At 42.4% G+C, this 15682-nt stretch overlaps 1 protein-coding gene across 2 annotated transcripts in view; it reads left to right on the top strand.

Annotated features, from left to right (window-relative positions):
• The first annotated feature begins 3657 nt into the window (after positions 1 to 3657).
• Positions 3658 to 15682, top strand: part of Kcnmb2 (potassium calcium-activated channel subfamily M regulatory beta subunit 2) — a 315499-nt gene continuing 303474 nt past the window's right edge. The window contains exon 1 of one of the 2 annotated variants that reach the window (XM_031376555.1): positions 3658 to 4078. The gene's annotated coding sequence lies outside the window, so the exon portion shown is untranslated. The remainder of the gene's footprint in view (positions 4079 to 15682) is intronic. The other variant, XM_031376556.1, reaches the window with a different exon arrangement.

Here is a 15682-nt window from a genome sequence, read left to right on the forward strand (position 1 = left end):
TGGATCCAATAGCTACACCTTCAAGTTATATATCTATCAAATTTTCATTTTAACAGAGATGACTCATAATGAATGGATGCCCTCATTCATTATACCATCCACTCACCGCCTACGCAGGGAAGCTGCCAATTCCAAGTTCAGATCCCGTCAACTAATCTTTCCCATTCAGTGTTTGTTAATGCAAGCACATGTGAGCGTGCGTGCGTGTGTGCGCGCATGCGCACGCACATGCACACACACACACACACACACACACACACACACACATTCTTTTGAGAACAAGTTTTCTCCTGTACATAGGGAGAGCAGATGCTGGGGAGATGCTACCAAGTTGCAGAGGCTCAGCACAGTCTTCCATTCTGGTGTAAGCCTTGCTTGCCTTCTACAGGTCCACACTTTGTCCTCCAGACTGAGAAGTTATGCTGGCTGAGACCAAATGCCTTCTTCACATCAGCTCCTTCCATGAATGGAAGAGCGGGTTTTCAACATCTGTGGCACAGGTTCCTCTCTTCTGGGAGCAGTGGTCCTGATAGGTACCTTGTGATCTCAATCTTCAGCATTGGGTACAGCTAAAGAAAGAGTCATGGAGCTGAGATCCAGAAAATAAAAAAGAATCTGAAGGGGACTGCTCTGTAGAACTGAGGGGAAGAGATGCTCTCTAACCGTATTTCGTGCCTGCCTCCATTTCTCCTAGACCCTTCTTTTACCAGTGGCTCCTATGGCTGCCCTTTCTTCCTATTTACCCATCATCTCTCTTCTTGTTTAGTTACAACCAAAGTTTATTTGAAGAGTTTTCTTTGTAATGAATTTTAGTTTTCCCTGACTGGCCCGTGTCGCATCCTTGCCAACTTGCAAGGGTCACTCTGGCTTTTTCATTTCAACACCAGATGCTCAAACAATATAAAGGTCTCAAAATCAAGCCTGATTGTTTACTCCAAAGCCTGTTCCCTCTTCATCCAATACTTTGGAAGCTGGAGATATTCCTCTTAGATCTCTTTCCCTCCCCCTCCCTCTCTCCACTCTCTCCCCTATATCCTTCCCTCCCCTCTTCCTCCTTCCCCTCCTCTCTTTTTCTCCCTCCTCTCCCCTCCCCTTCCCTTCTCTTCCTTCTTCCTTCAATTGTGATCCTCCTTCCTAACCACAAACAAACAAAACAACACAAATAAACAACAACAAAATCTTATCCTGACCTGGAAGGTAGAGAGATCCAGGCAACCCACATCTGTACTAAAACATCCCTAACAACCCTGCCCACTCAAGCATTCTGGGAACTCCTGGCTACAGCAGAGCAACAACTGAGTTGTCACAGAACTGGAGGGATGCAATGGGAATAGTTTTTGGTGAGGATGATTTTCGGGCTTCCCCTCTCCCTCTTTTCTTTTTCTTTTCTGTTTCTTCCTCTGTCCCCTCTCTCCAAACCATGAACACATTGTTTACAATGGTGTTTAGCTTCTCATCTAGAAAAATAAATGAAGTATAGAATTTATGACATTACTTTTCCAATCACTTAAAAAGAGAAAATCTTTATTCTTTTACTGAAATAATCCTCCCATAACAAATGTTGAGTAATATATTTGTCCATTAAAAAAAAAAAGATTTCCAGGAAACCCTAAAGAATTTCTTCCCAACAATTTCATTTTGGAATGTTTGTACTCTCACCGTGGAGTGTGAACAAGAGCCCCTGGAAAGAAGTTGTGTCCACACAGACTGATGGACTGATCAGATCTTCAGTCACAGCCAGAGTTTAGGAGGTTACAGAGTCTGGCTTTAGACCTTATCTTTATTTTGGCCTGGCCTTAGACTTCTAAGTAACTACTCCTTGCCTACCCCTGTGGGAACTAACATTCTGTGAGTAACAGATAAAACCCTTTAGTAATTTAGCAACTTAACAGACTTCTGACTTCTACCAACCCAAAGGCTAAGAACAGAGTAATATTGAGTCCGAGGCCACAGATGAGACTCCTCTATCTGGCTGGGACTGCCTCTGTGATGTACCCACCAGTGTTTTTAAAACCTTTGACTAACAACTGTATTTGTCTGAACTCTAAGGAACTGCTTCCATTGTGGAAATGTGGAACCTGGGGTAAGCCAGTTCTATGTTTCCTGGGCTTTAGCCATCAAATTTGGCTTCCGAATATTCTCTTATTCCCTTCAAGATGGGAGCCTTGTTTTGTGTCAACAGTTGTGTGAATTGCTCCAATTACCATGAAATTAAGATACTGATGACAGTAACCAGAACTGCTTCTGCTCTCTTTACAACGATGACTATTTAACTATTCTTGAAAGAAATGGTTGGTCTTAGATGAACAAGTGATGAGCAAAAGTTCTTTTGAAAAAAAAGTTTCTTTTCTATTTAAAGAACTCAAAACAAGAAGAAACTCTTTTTTCTGTTGTAGCCATCCAGTGGGCCCGGGGTTATCTTTCAAAATTCAAATTGCATATTCTGATCCAGGGTTAGCTTTCTAAGGAAATCAGGTAAGGACACTCACTTGGAATGAAATATGATTATGGTTTGTGATACAAAGAGGGTCTTTTTCCTACAGAATCACATTTTATTCCCAAGAAGAAACTGCAACCAGTCAAATAACAACTAAAATTCAAGTACAATCAGCACATATTCAAACCAGCAGCCAGAAACTTGAGAAAGAAAGAAAGGAATGAAAGGAAAATCTTTGGACAGATATAAGACTAATTCTGATGTTCAATTACTGTGTAGAATAGGATGTGGGTCTTCTCAATGTCGGACTTCCAAACACCAAAAATGCCCACAATTAAACAGCAGCAACTTACAATCGTGCCCCTGAGATGCTCTTCCAGAGCGTCACTGGAAGTGGGTTTATGATGTTCATTATCCACTGCTCAATCTCTGTTCCACAGTCCAACATAGAACATTCCCATTCATATTGCATCTGCTGGCCTCTAAACCCTTCCCTTGGAGCTGACCATTCAGTTTCCATAGTAACTCCTATATAACTATGGTTCTGAGGTAACAAGAGAAGAGAAAGAAAAACAGAATTAAAAAAGACTGAACCTGGGTAGTTGGAGCATAAAACATTCTCTAGCAAGAACTTTATGCATTCCTGTCTGGAAAAATACTTTTCAAAAAGACGTGTGTTTGCATCCACAGAGCAGCCTCCTCTCTGGCCGGTGCTTCTATGTCATTCCTGTGTAAATTACCACACCAAGGCAGGGCACCCATTCCAAGCTCCTCTACCCACTTTCCATTCTTTCCATGGAGAGAGTAGTGATGCAGGAAAAATGGTGACCTCTGCATGGAGCAAAGAGCTGTGCAGCCGACAAGCCCTAATGAGTTCATCTGTTTACTGATGCACGCTGTCCGTCTGATACATCATTTGAGACTTCAGGTGAGTACATACTATAACAACCTCAGCCACCCATGACAACTTTCCCGTTTGCAAGGATGCTCTCGCCTAGCTCTGGACTTCCTCTAACTTGGAAGAGCAAGAGTCCCTTGCTTGGACTAACAGGATCACTTGGGGATTCCAAGGGTGTTTACTCTCAAGTTCACTCTCCTAGAGAAAGCTTATTTAAAGTAGGAGTTCTTTCTTCTGAAGTTAGAGGATTTGGAAATCTTATCTGGTAGGCAGGGTGGCGGCAGAGCAAGGAGGGAAGTCAGATCAGGCTCGCTCCCTTTTCAGTATGAAAATTCGAAAGCAGTGGGTAAGAAATGCTGGACCTATCACAGTGATGCTAACAGACAGCCTATTACAGTATTTAATAAAAACAGAAGCAGCGTGCCTGTCATAGGCTAATAAATCCTACCTCCTGCACGCTTTTAAAAACAGTCTGAACCGGCTTCCACGGAGCTTCGGAGAACTAATCTTAAGCATGGCTGTCTAGCGTGCCTGTCACTCCTATTGTCCTTCCAAACTCTTGCAGACATTTTGAGCCAGGAGTATTAAAGCTATGAGTTAGCGAGGGTGTGACATCAATGGTCCACAAAGGCTGCCGGCAGGAAAGGTAAAGATGAGGACCGTGGCTGTGTGGAGGACTACACAGGATCGCTGTCATTAAAAATTAAGCGTGGCTTTTGAGGAAGATGTGACAACTACCGGAGGTAGGATTTGCATGTAAAACAAAGGAATCTGTTGCTGTTTTGGTGCTTTTCGTTGTCGTTGGGTGCTGGGGTGCAGGTGGTGGGTCAGGGATTGCAGCCAGGTGCGACGGAGAGGCTGGGTTGGCTTGGGGCTCCACGCTGACCAAAACACTAGACACAGTCGACCGTGTGAGGTTTTATGGCTGGAAAGCCTCGCGGACGGACTGGCTCTGGGCTCCATCGCAGCCTGCTGAGTGTGCACTCCACGTTGCTTTCGGTGGAGTAGAAGCCTTAGAGGTCATAGAGAAAACTGTTCGTTTCTTACCAGCGGTGCCTGATTGGCTGGGGAGGGGGCACTGAGAGAAGACTTTGGCAGGTGGGAGGCAGAGAGAGCCAAGAAAAATAGAGGAGGAAGCCGTACTGAACTTGAAACCTGTTAGGTATATATTTTATTCCTGTAGTCAGTGTGTTTTGGTGGTCAGAGGAAATTTCGGAAGATAATGATGGATTTCCCCCCCATAATCTACTATAAGAGAAAACTGGTTACCTCCGTCCATCTTGCATATTGAAAGGCTGCTCCACACCATTCTGTTCCTATTAAATGGCTTTGCTAAAAACAGACAGGGAGTTTGAGAGTAAAGAAGGGGCTTTCTCTCTGTTCCTGCTCTTGCCTTTGAGCAGCTGCTGGGCTGCGGATGGAAATGGGGATTTGTTAGAGGTTAAGGACTTGACCTTTTATTTTGTTAATGAATAGCGGGAAAGCGCCGGCTTCCTTGAAGATAAAAGGGGCGGTTGGGTTCCACAGCCAGGGAGGAGGGGGCAATGATTAGCTCTGGCAAGGAACTACATACTTGCACTTCAGATGGGATCCGTACAGCTCTACTAGAGAGGGAATGTAGGAACCACCCGCTGAGATTTCAGAGGCAAAAGTACAAAGATCCTAAACCAATGTTTCCGCAATTTGATCTGTGGTGCCAGTTCTGACATTGCATGTGACCCTCAGTGTGAAGTAGCAGGGACAAAGTGAATGCGTCCCTCCGTGGCTGGTGCGTTCTCTCCCCTGTGGACTTCACAAACTCACAGCTGTAAAGATAACGATTTCTATTTTGAAAACAAAAACAAAATACAAAACCCCAAAACCCAAAAAAACCCTGCGTTTCGACGCATGGATTTAGCTATAATGAACAGCCAAAGAGCTTCAGTGGTCATATTTATAAAGAATGTAACATTCTCCACTGGTCTACAACATCTACATAACACAGTATAAATAAGTGTTGAGGACAATTACAGTATGTTAGTTTTCAGCTAAACACTAGAATTAGGGTTAAGTGAGATTCTGGTGTTTTTGAGCTCCTGTGTACACTCTGCCATTTACACACAAAGTCCAGCTCATTTTCCTGTGGTTGAGAGACCTCTAGGCTTGAAGTTTGCTGGCTGTTCTTCATAGCAGAATGATAGCCATTAGTGAGCCAGCTACTTAGTCCTAGCTGGTCTTTGGGTGACTCGGAGCACATGGATATGAGTAACTGAATCTCCTGGTAAGATCGATGGCTAAGATATAGTTTGTGCTTCTTCGTAGCCAGTGGCGAGCATGACCTTGACCTTGTAAGCCCCATCTCTAGCCAGTTGAAGTCACCAGTGAAGAATCCATAATAGAAAAAGACAGAGCTTGGACTTTCCAAACACAAGATCTGTGGGCTGAAGTTAGCAATTGAGAGTTACTGTTTTCCTTGACTTTAAAAAGACTTTTCCTGGCTCTAGTCTTAGCAATTTCACCTGAATCTGACTGCATCAAGTATTTCTTCAAGGGGCAATTGATGGCAGGAAAACAACAGCTGAAGGGTGATTTTCTCATAGTTATGCTCTGATAGATACTTCACCGATAAACTAAAATGATTTCCACACTGTTCAGATTTATAGGGAAAGCTCTTTTATTAAATCTGGCTGGTATGTGTCAGTCTGGATTGTAACACCCCCTCACTCTCCCCCCCGAAAAAAAAAAGAAACCAGGATGAAACAGGATTACTGGGTTTCTTTAATCAGCTCTGAGGAAAGTTGGACTGAGAAATTTGGTCCAACAATCTATTTTGTGTGACAGATGAACTCCATTGCCCATTTCAGTTGGTAGGGACTAGCCAGAAGCCACCCCTCCCTCATCATCTTTCTTGTTCAGTTTCTGCTCCATCTAGTAATGAAAACAAATCCTCACAGGAAATGTGCCTGGCTTCCACCCTGATATAAAAAGTAAACAAGGTATCTGTCTGTCTTCTTATCTCATCCTGGCACCAAGGCTTCCGGACTCACAGAGGTCCTCGCTTTCTGTCCCTCTCTTCTACATATGCAGCCGTCACTCTGCGTGTATCTACTAGATGTGACATTTCTCATACTGATATAACCTTCTCTTCTGTCATCTCTCTCTTCTTGGAAAGAAATCTGTCCCCCCCCCCCCAAGTCCCTGCTATAGAAACAAGTAGAAAGTAAGCCACAAGAATATATGTGCAATATTGATTTGATTACAGGACTACATGTGCAATTGTGCAATATATCTCAATTTGCAATTATAGATATACAATATAACTCCGATTTTTTTATAATACATATGTGTATAAAAAATAGAAAAATGCACACCAAAATCTCAGCAGCCGTTTTCTGTCATGTGCTTAATTTGTACACTTGCTAAGATGTTTTGGGAGAAGTATTATCCTAATAGGCATGAGACACAGGTCATAAAGCCCACCCCCATCTCCTTTTCTATCCACTCTGCCAGTCCACCTCTTAGCTTACCTCACAGCACAGACTATTTCTTCATCTAAAATTCCGAAGTCATTTGTTCACACAAGCAAGAAGCAGGTGAAATTTTTCTCCCAAGGCTCCTTGGGTTTTTCTTAATATACCTTAAGGAGCTCAGCATTATCCTCTCTCAAATACTGCCTCAGTGAAGTGTGTGTGTGTGTGTGTGTCTTTGTGTCTGTATAAATTTTCTATTTCTTTTTATTTTTCAAGGTTTTTTTTAACTATTTTTATTATGTGTCTATGTCTGTATGTGGATATGAGATAAGTACAGGTACCCACAGAGACCAGAGTCTCAGGACTTCCCTGCAGCTGGAGAAACAGGCAGTTGTGACAGGACTTCCCTGCAGCTGGAGAAACAGGCAGTCATGACTTGCTTGAAGCGAATTCTGGGAAAGCAGTCAGGGCAGGTCCTCTATAAGAGCATCAAGCACTGAACTCCTGACCTATCACTCCAGACCCTTTTCCTCGCTTGTGCAAATGGACCTCATTCTCTGCTAAATCTTAAAACGTTGCAGTGTTCCATCGATCAACTGCAGATCTCTTCTTTATCTATGTTTAAGCTCCAAATATGTCAAATCCTACCTCGAGTTCTTCAAGACTATCCATATGCACACAGCTCACAATTCTCAGCCCTAGACTCCCTCCTGATGTAGCTAACTTCCTACAGACCGCTTGCTTAAACATCTTGCAGCTATCTTCCTCCTACTATATCCTAAATCAATTTCTGGATTTTCACGGGCTATCCTCCATTCCAATACCACTGGAGCCTGACTCCTTTATTCCATTTTTCAGAGGAAAGCTCTAGAGGTCTTCATGGAATCTGCCCATTCCCTCACAAGCCACAGTGATGCCTTCATTGAACCTGCCCATCCCCTCACTACCCACAGCCTGTACCTTCAGTGTGGATCAACACTGTCACTGTTCCTTCTGGTGTCTTTCACCAATCCCCCAAATTAATGGATTTTTTTTCCACAATTGATCACTTCTTCTGCTTCCTTCGGCTACCATTCAACTCTGTCCCTCGAATCCAGTGTTGTATGAGAATTGAAATTGAATTCAAATTTCAGTTCAAAAGCCCCCCTCCCCTGTCTACTCATTTGCCTTCAGGTTACAGTTAAAATCTTGCAGTGGTCTCAAGTCGGGCACTTCTTTCACCATTTCTAATTGGATGAGTCATCAAACCCATCCCACACTCAGATCTCATAGCCTTTGCCTCTAACATACCTGTTTCCCAGAAAAGCCCATCTTGATTCTAATTCTCACTGTTTCAGATCTCTGTTAAAAGTGCTCTTATGGAGTAGGCAGTGGCCAAATGATTGAACAAGCTCCACCCACCATGTAGAAATTGAATGTTTTTCCCCATCAAAATTCCATTGTAATATAAGATCCCAAGCATATATTATTTTCAACCTTGGGGCCTAAACTCTGTGCCTTAATATCCTGTTGCTTTTCACAAAGAAATGCCAAACACCTTGAAAAAGTCAAGGAGATTTGCTAAGAGGATTTTCTTCCTTCTCCCTGCACAGGTGGGGAAAACACATCACTGATTCCAATCTGTGTCAAAGGAAATACAAATTCAATTTGATCTTATCCAAAAGATGACTTATAGTTCAAAAAAGACACTTTACACATCTCTTACAAATGACTAAGGGTGTAGATATGCCCCACCTTTCCACTGCCTGCCAGTGCTGATCCCAGAAGGAATAGCAAAGTCGGGTTAGAATATTTTACTAGAGTCTTATGCCTTTCCTGTGACAATAGGAACCAATTATCAGTATTCATCAGTGTTATTAATTCACATACTCCCCCCCCCAAAATCCACAAGGTCTATTTAACAATTGTGTTCTCCTATGTATAAAGTATGTGTTTTTAAATAACTATGTTACAATACATGGCCTTATTACCCAAAACAGTTATACGAAATCATGTCCAATATTTTAACAATGTTTTTGAGTCTGAATGGGGGGTGGTGAGCAGAAGTCTGAATCTTTCTTTCATAGTGCTGGTAAAGTTTTAAATCTTAGTGAGTTTCAGTTTCCTCATTGGTGTTTGGTGATTAAAAAAAAAAATGCTTGGACCTGGATTGAAGATTGAAGACAATCAGTTATGCCCCTCTCCACCAGAATACCTGGAGCAGAGAACATTAAGAAATACTTCTGTTATCATTGTACTTGAGTACCAAACCATGCCTCACCAGTAGACATGGCACTACCCATTGACCAGATAAGGAAACTAAGATGTGGAAATTTTTAGCAAATAAAGGTCAAAGGGGTAGAAATGATGACTCTCCTTATGGCCACGTAGACTCCAGTAAACAGACGATAAGATCAACCACCTCTCATGTATTGAGTGACTGAAGGCTGCTGTGGTTGGAGAAGTTTTTATGGGACTTGAAAACAGGATTTTCCTTTTTCTTTATTTATTTATTAACCTTTATTGCAGGATTTTCCTTCTATGAACAGAATGGAATGTATTTCTTTCCTAAGCCAAAGGTACACTCCAGTGTCTAGAAGGCAACTTCAGTGAGTCCAGACAAGCAGACTCCAATATGATAAAGCACTGGAAAAGAACATCACACTGTGAATACTTTACAGTGATTCCTGCTCTGCCTGTTGTCTGCTGTCCAGCTTACTATGTCTCAGAATCCTCAGCAGAAATCCAGATAGCAAAAGTGTTTAACTTCTGGGGTCATGATGGTTGTGTGTCAAGACTGTGCCTGGTAAAGATAAAATATGTACCTATAACCTATATTGATCTCATGTAAAATCACAAATATTAATTATACATATAAAATATACGGAAAGATTTTGTTTAAAAAGTATCCTTTATGCTAGGTATGGTGGGCTATGTCTTTAATCCCAGCACTCGGGAGGCAGACGCAGGTAGAGCTCACTATAAGCTTAAAGCCAGTATGCTTTACCTATTAATTTCCAGGCCAACTATAGCTGTACAACGAGACTCCATCACAAAAACAAAATAAAATACCCAAGAACAATACCATTTTTATGGGTTTCTCACTTTGTTATGATATTGGTCATAATCTTTTTACTGAGCTTAAAGCCAGAACTTTGCACACATTAGGCAAATATATCTATCCTCTCTCTTGAAGCTACGTTAGTGGAAAGTGTTTCCTCTTTGCTTTTGCTATTGCATGTTTCCATGTCCACTCAGTATGTGAGTCATTAGTATGGAGATATTACACAGGTGTTCATGGCTGGGAAGCATCAGACCTGTACCAGAGACAGATTCTCCTGAAACTTGTGACATTTGTTCATTTCTTATCTGACCCCCACAGAAAGTAGGCATGGAAAAAAGAACAAGGCAAAAGTCTGTTTCTCTGGGACACCAAACTCAATTTTATAAATTCAGGTCCCTAAGACAGAGAACTTCAGCAAACACCCAAGACTCTGACTTCAATGTTTCTGGTATCATGGCTCTGTCAGTGGCTTCAGTGGCTACCTCCCTAAGAAAATGTCCAGATGGAGGCACTACGACCACAACATGAACTCACATGACATGATGTTGTAAGGTCAGGGCACAGTCGACATCCATTGGCAGCTGGCTCATCAATTATTCCAGACTTAGCAAGGATGTTTTATTTAAGCTGTTGAAAAACTCTCCAATGCTGAGCTCCTGCAAAAGTAAACACCTCTCCTCCCTGGTCAGCACTGACCTCTGTCCTGCTCTACAATATCAAATTCAGGACTCGGAAGCTTCATTCCAAAGCTAATGTTTGGGGGGTGTTTCCTTAGGTGTTTCTCAAATCCACCTTTGTAACATGATGAGTTCCAACTGGAGAATCCAAAATGTGGATATTCCATTGTTATAGAAATGTCATGGAATCTTGACAAAAAAAAAAATTCAAGTTTGATTTTTTAAAAGACCTTTAGGAGGTAGTTGTTTTCATCCCCAAAATACCCTTTACATAACTCCAATCTGGCCCTAAGGTCATTATGCTGTGGGCTTTGGTTCGGGGAACTCTCTCCTCCCCTAGCCAATCATCAGTACCCAGTAGCACTCTGGGTACCACTTACATATTTCTTGAATGAATCTATGACTATTAGTTTACACTTGATGTCTCAGCTTGGATTTAAGGACACAGGAACCCCACACCTCAACAGTAGATTCCTGAGTGACATATTTATATGAATAAGCCTGGACCTGCAACCTTTCATCAACTTGTCTTCTTGCCCCCTCTATTTCCACTCCCAGGCCATAGTAAATTCATCTCCTAAGCTGGTTCCCTCACCCATGCTCCCTGCTGTTGGTCCCTGGTTGCTGGCTACCCTTATCTTTGTAAAGCACTTTGCCTACAAAGCTGACTTCAAGCCTGATGTCAAGCCTGGTACAGCAAACTCTTCATCCCCCTCCTCATCAAAGCCAGGACAACAGTGGAGCTTGAGTAGGATATCAGTGCAGGAGGAGAGAAGGGAATACATACATTAATAGAGACATGGCTGTAATGCCAGGCAGGTAGACTTTGGTTTAGATTGACTGACATGTGTACTACATAGGGGAGATGTCAGATAAGCCCTAATACAGATTCCCTGGTGACTTGGCATTTTTCTTAAGTGGGAGGCGACGCTTCAAAAGGTTTTGGACCTAAAAGTTCATTTTTAGTTTTGATCCCCTTCAATAAAATGGGGTGAGGGGAATAGTTACGCTCATAGTAAAACGTGTAACTGAAAAGCTAGAGTATACTTTTTGTCTGTTTATCTTTGTATTTGTTTGTGTGTGTGTGCTCATATGTGTAAGTGTGGAAATACATGTGCAACTAGAAACTCGAGGTGATCAGAGGAATCCCTTCCACTTCCTTTGAGACTGGGTGTCTCATTGTTTACTGCTGCACAGCCAGGCTTGCTGGCCTGATAGTTTTTTGCAGATTCTTCTGTCTCTGCATCCTGTATCACAGAGCAAGTGTTGTTATTACAAATATGCACTACTACTTTCTCTGGCTTTATATGGGTTCGGATGATCTGAATCCATATGCTCACACTTGAATGGCAAAACTGATTGAGCCATCACTGTTTCAGGCCTAGAGAATAATTTTTAGTCCAGAAATTAGGATGTGAATTTATTGAAAGCAGGAACTCTGTTTTTATAAAGTCCCAGGTGAATAGAATTGCATTTAAGAATGTATATACATATATTCTTAATAAATAGTAATAAATAAAGACATATATATGTCTTCAAAAATAACAGAATCAATAAACTCATTCCTTTCCACCTTCTTTCCTGAGGTAAAGCTATAGAGAAAACAGATAAATGTTCTATCTGTATTTACCAGGCCTTCTGGCCAGGGATTTGGGATTCTACCAACCACATAAATCTTAATTCCATGGAATCCCCTCTGTGTGCAGTGGAATAAACAAGGCTCTTCTCAAGGAGGAAGGAAAGGGAGGGAAGTGTGCAGTATTCAACGGTGTCCATTCCTAGGCCACATGATGCCTACGCATCTCTGTGATTGGGAATAATTTGCAAAATTGGTGCTTATGTGTGTCGGTGTGGGTAGGTAGGTGTCCAAAGACATCACATCCCCTGGAGTTAGCAGTATCAGCTGCCTGGCAGGTGTGCTGGGGAGCAAGCCTGGGTGACTTAAACTGCTGAGGCATCTCTCCACTAGCTACATGGGATTCTTTTAGAAAGAGGGCTGAATTTGAAAAATTTTCAAACTAATGTCCTCCCACACTGTGTGTCTGGGAATTTCTGTGAGTTCAGTGATGTAGATCAGAACTTTCCATTCTTCTTTTCATTCAGTTTTTTACTGAAAAGCTGAGAAAGGTCAAGTGTTGGACTTTATACTCTTACCCTGGAGAGAAAGTGTCTTTCCCAGTGAAACTCTTAGGGAGTTAAAAGTAACAATTCAAGTGCAAATGAGGACTCTTGCCTTTCATCTCCTGAGGGACAGGCTCTGGACAAAGCAGAAGGAGCTCAAGAGCTCAGACTGGAGAGTCCAGTGCTGGCTTTGCATAAGCATTTCAGACCAATCAGGGCTGGGGAGGCAGCTCAGTCAGTAAAGTGTGGGCCATGCAAGTGTGAGGAACAGTCTAAAAGTAAGTAGGAGAGAGTTGTGTGTGCTTGTCATTCCAGCTCCAGGGAGGTGGAGACAGGCAGGGACTACCTGACAGACAGACAAACCTACTCAGTGAGTTCCAGGTAAAACTGACAATCCGTCAAAAAAAAAAAAAAAAAAGTCCTAAGGAATGGCATCAGAAGTTGTCCAGGCTTCCACACACAGAAGTGGAAACCACCCTCCACACACAGACATACCCTCCCTCAGAATGTTCGAGAATCAAGTCACACTCAAACTTCCTGCGGGGTTGTATTTCTTGCCTTTGCATTGTTTCCATCTCCAAATGGAGCTGTCAGAAGAAGAAAGAAAGAATTTGTAATTTGAAAAGAAAAAAAAATGAGGCAAAATTGTAACAGGATTTCTGTATTTCCTCCATCCCGGGGGAATGACTGATGATCCGTTTAGCTTTGCCTCCTAGTGATTTATTTGATCCTGAGAGCTGCTCAGGATCAGTCTGTAGGGTTGTGTTTAGACAACTCATGGTAACTATTTGCTTTTAAGATGTAAAAATAGAGCAGAAGAGGAGCCACTTCTCCACTGGAGAATCAAAAGAGCTGCTGAGAGAAAGTGCATCTCAAGGAGAGACGGTTGAGAGAACGTATTACTAAAACTGAGGAAATATTTTGAAATGTAGAGCAAATAACAACAGCCATGGTGCACAGCAAACTGCCAGGTGAAAGCCGATTGTAACCCACTTCTCCAGCCCCTAGCTCTGCATCTCCAGCGAGCAGATTCAGTCTCTGCTGAACTGAAACTGACAAAGTCTGATCTGGAGAAAGCAGATGTGGCCTGATTTGTACGCCTGTTGGAAAGCTGTCTTGTGTGTAATTTTGATTTCAGACACATGATGGTGTTGAGTATGGCTACTAAAAAGGAGCGTTTCCCTCAGACTGTGAGTATGCCCAGGCCCACATTACTTTCTAATCTGTTCTCCACCCTGTTAAGCTTTAATATATGGCCTCATTCACTTATTCATTCACTTATTCAATATTTTTTTCCAATATCCACAATGGACTAGGCACTTGACAATCTAGAAAATGCTAGAAAAACAATCTTCTCCTATCATGTTGGAGTTATAGTAAAAAGAAGGAGCAAGTAAGAGACTGATAGGGATTAGGGAAGACATTCACTAGTGTGTGTGTGTGTGTGTGTGTTTTGCACACGCATAAGTGTGCAGCTGGGGTAGAGTGGAGTGGTGAGCAGAAACATCAGACTAAAACAGAGAAGACAGAAGTGACAGAGGTAGGCACAGAAAGGCAGAGATAGGAAAACACAGTTTCATGCATGCAGGAAGCTTTTGTTACAATAAAAACAAAACAGTAAGATAAACTAACTAGTAGAAAAGAAGTCTGTGGCAGAGAGAAAGAGAGACTGGGTCCTAGCAGAGGGCTGGTATGACTCAAAGGCAGGAACCAAGAATGTGAGTGAAGGGATGGAGAGGCAGAGAAGAGCAGGGCCAGATAGGACCTCACTGCTTCCAATACTCTCATTACACTTCTCATGAAAGCCACACATGGTACTAAGCAGGGACCTGATGTCTGGGATAGGCACAGGAGTGTGCACTGCTGTGTGGTGATCAAGGTGCCAGCTGGAAGGCCTATGCAGCAATCAGGGTGGGAACCAGCAGAGGGGCCAGAAGAAATGAGGTGAGGACTTTGCATTGCAGAGCTGGCAATGGACTAAATATAGGGTGGGAGGCATGAGAACAGCAAGAGGAGGTGAAGGGTAACAGGATCTTGGGCTGGGGAGGGTTCAGGGTTATGGCCACAAGAGCAGGGCTAATTTCTTTCATATAAAAATTTTCAAATTGTAATTTCCACCCACTGCTCACTCACTTGTGCCTCCCCCATTCTCTCATTCTCATTAGACTTTTTTCTTCTTCTTTTGATTAAAAAAACCAAGATCAGAACTCTTTTTTTAATTGGATATTTTATCTGTTTACATTTCAAATGTTATCCCTTTTCCTTTTTCCCCTCGGCAAACTCCCTATCCCATCCCCCTCCCCCTGCTTCTATGAGGGTGCTCCCCCACCCACCCATCCACTCCCTCCTCACCACCCTAGCATTCCTCTAAACTGGGGCATCAAACCTTCACAGGACCAAGGGCCTCCCCTCCCATTGATGCCAGATAAGGCCCCTTCAGCTCCTTCAGTCCTTCCCCTAACTCCTTCATTAGGGTCCCTGTGCTCAGTCCGATGGTTGGTTGTGAGCATCTGCATCTGTATTGGTCAAGACAACCTTTCTTTTTATTGGATCCTCTTTAGCCTTCTCTTAATTTTATAAACTTTTTCACTATTTGCATATTCCATCTCTCTGCATATGACTCCCAAATCATCTCTCTGGCTGTGACCTTGCTTTCCAACTGAAGCCCTGTGGTGACCACATTTCCTTATGGTGGCCATCTTTAGGCCTCAAAACCCAGCTGGCTAAACTAACTCTTGTCAAGACATGCTAAGTCTATCCTGCCTCTTGTTCCTATTCCCCATACCACCAGTGTCCCTGATTTTAAAGCCAAAGTCTTTATGCCTTCTCTCAGTTGTAGACCTCATTGTCCTGAAATCTCTGAATTAATTTTTCCCTCAAATTATCTTTTGGCTGTCTGCTTTTTCCTCCCCACACAAATAATACCCTTGCTCTCACACCCAGATAGCTTAGCCTCCTGACCTCCCATCTGATATTTTTCAAATCACTGTCATTGAGTAATATGTTCAAGAATGATTTGGAAAACTTAAAAAAAAAATGAAAAAAACAAAAAAAAAA

Source organism: Mastomys coucha, unplaced genomic scaffold, assembly GCF_008632895.1.
Source record: "Mastomys coucha isolate ucsf_1 unplaced genomic scaffold, UCSF_Mcou_1 pScaffold17, whole genome shotgun sequence".
NCBI lineage: Eukaryota > Metazoa > Chordata > Mammalia > Rodentia > Muridae > Mastomys > Mastomys coucha.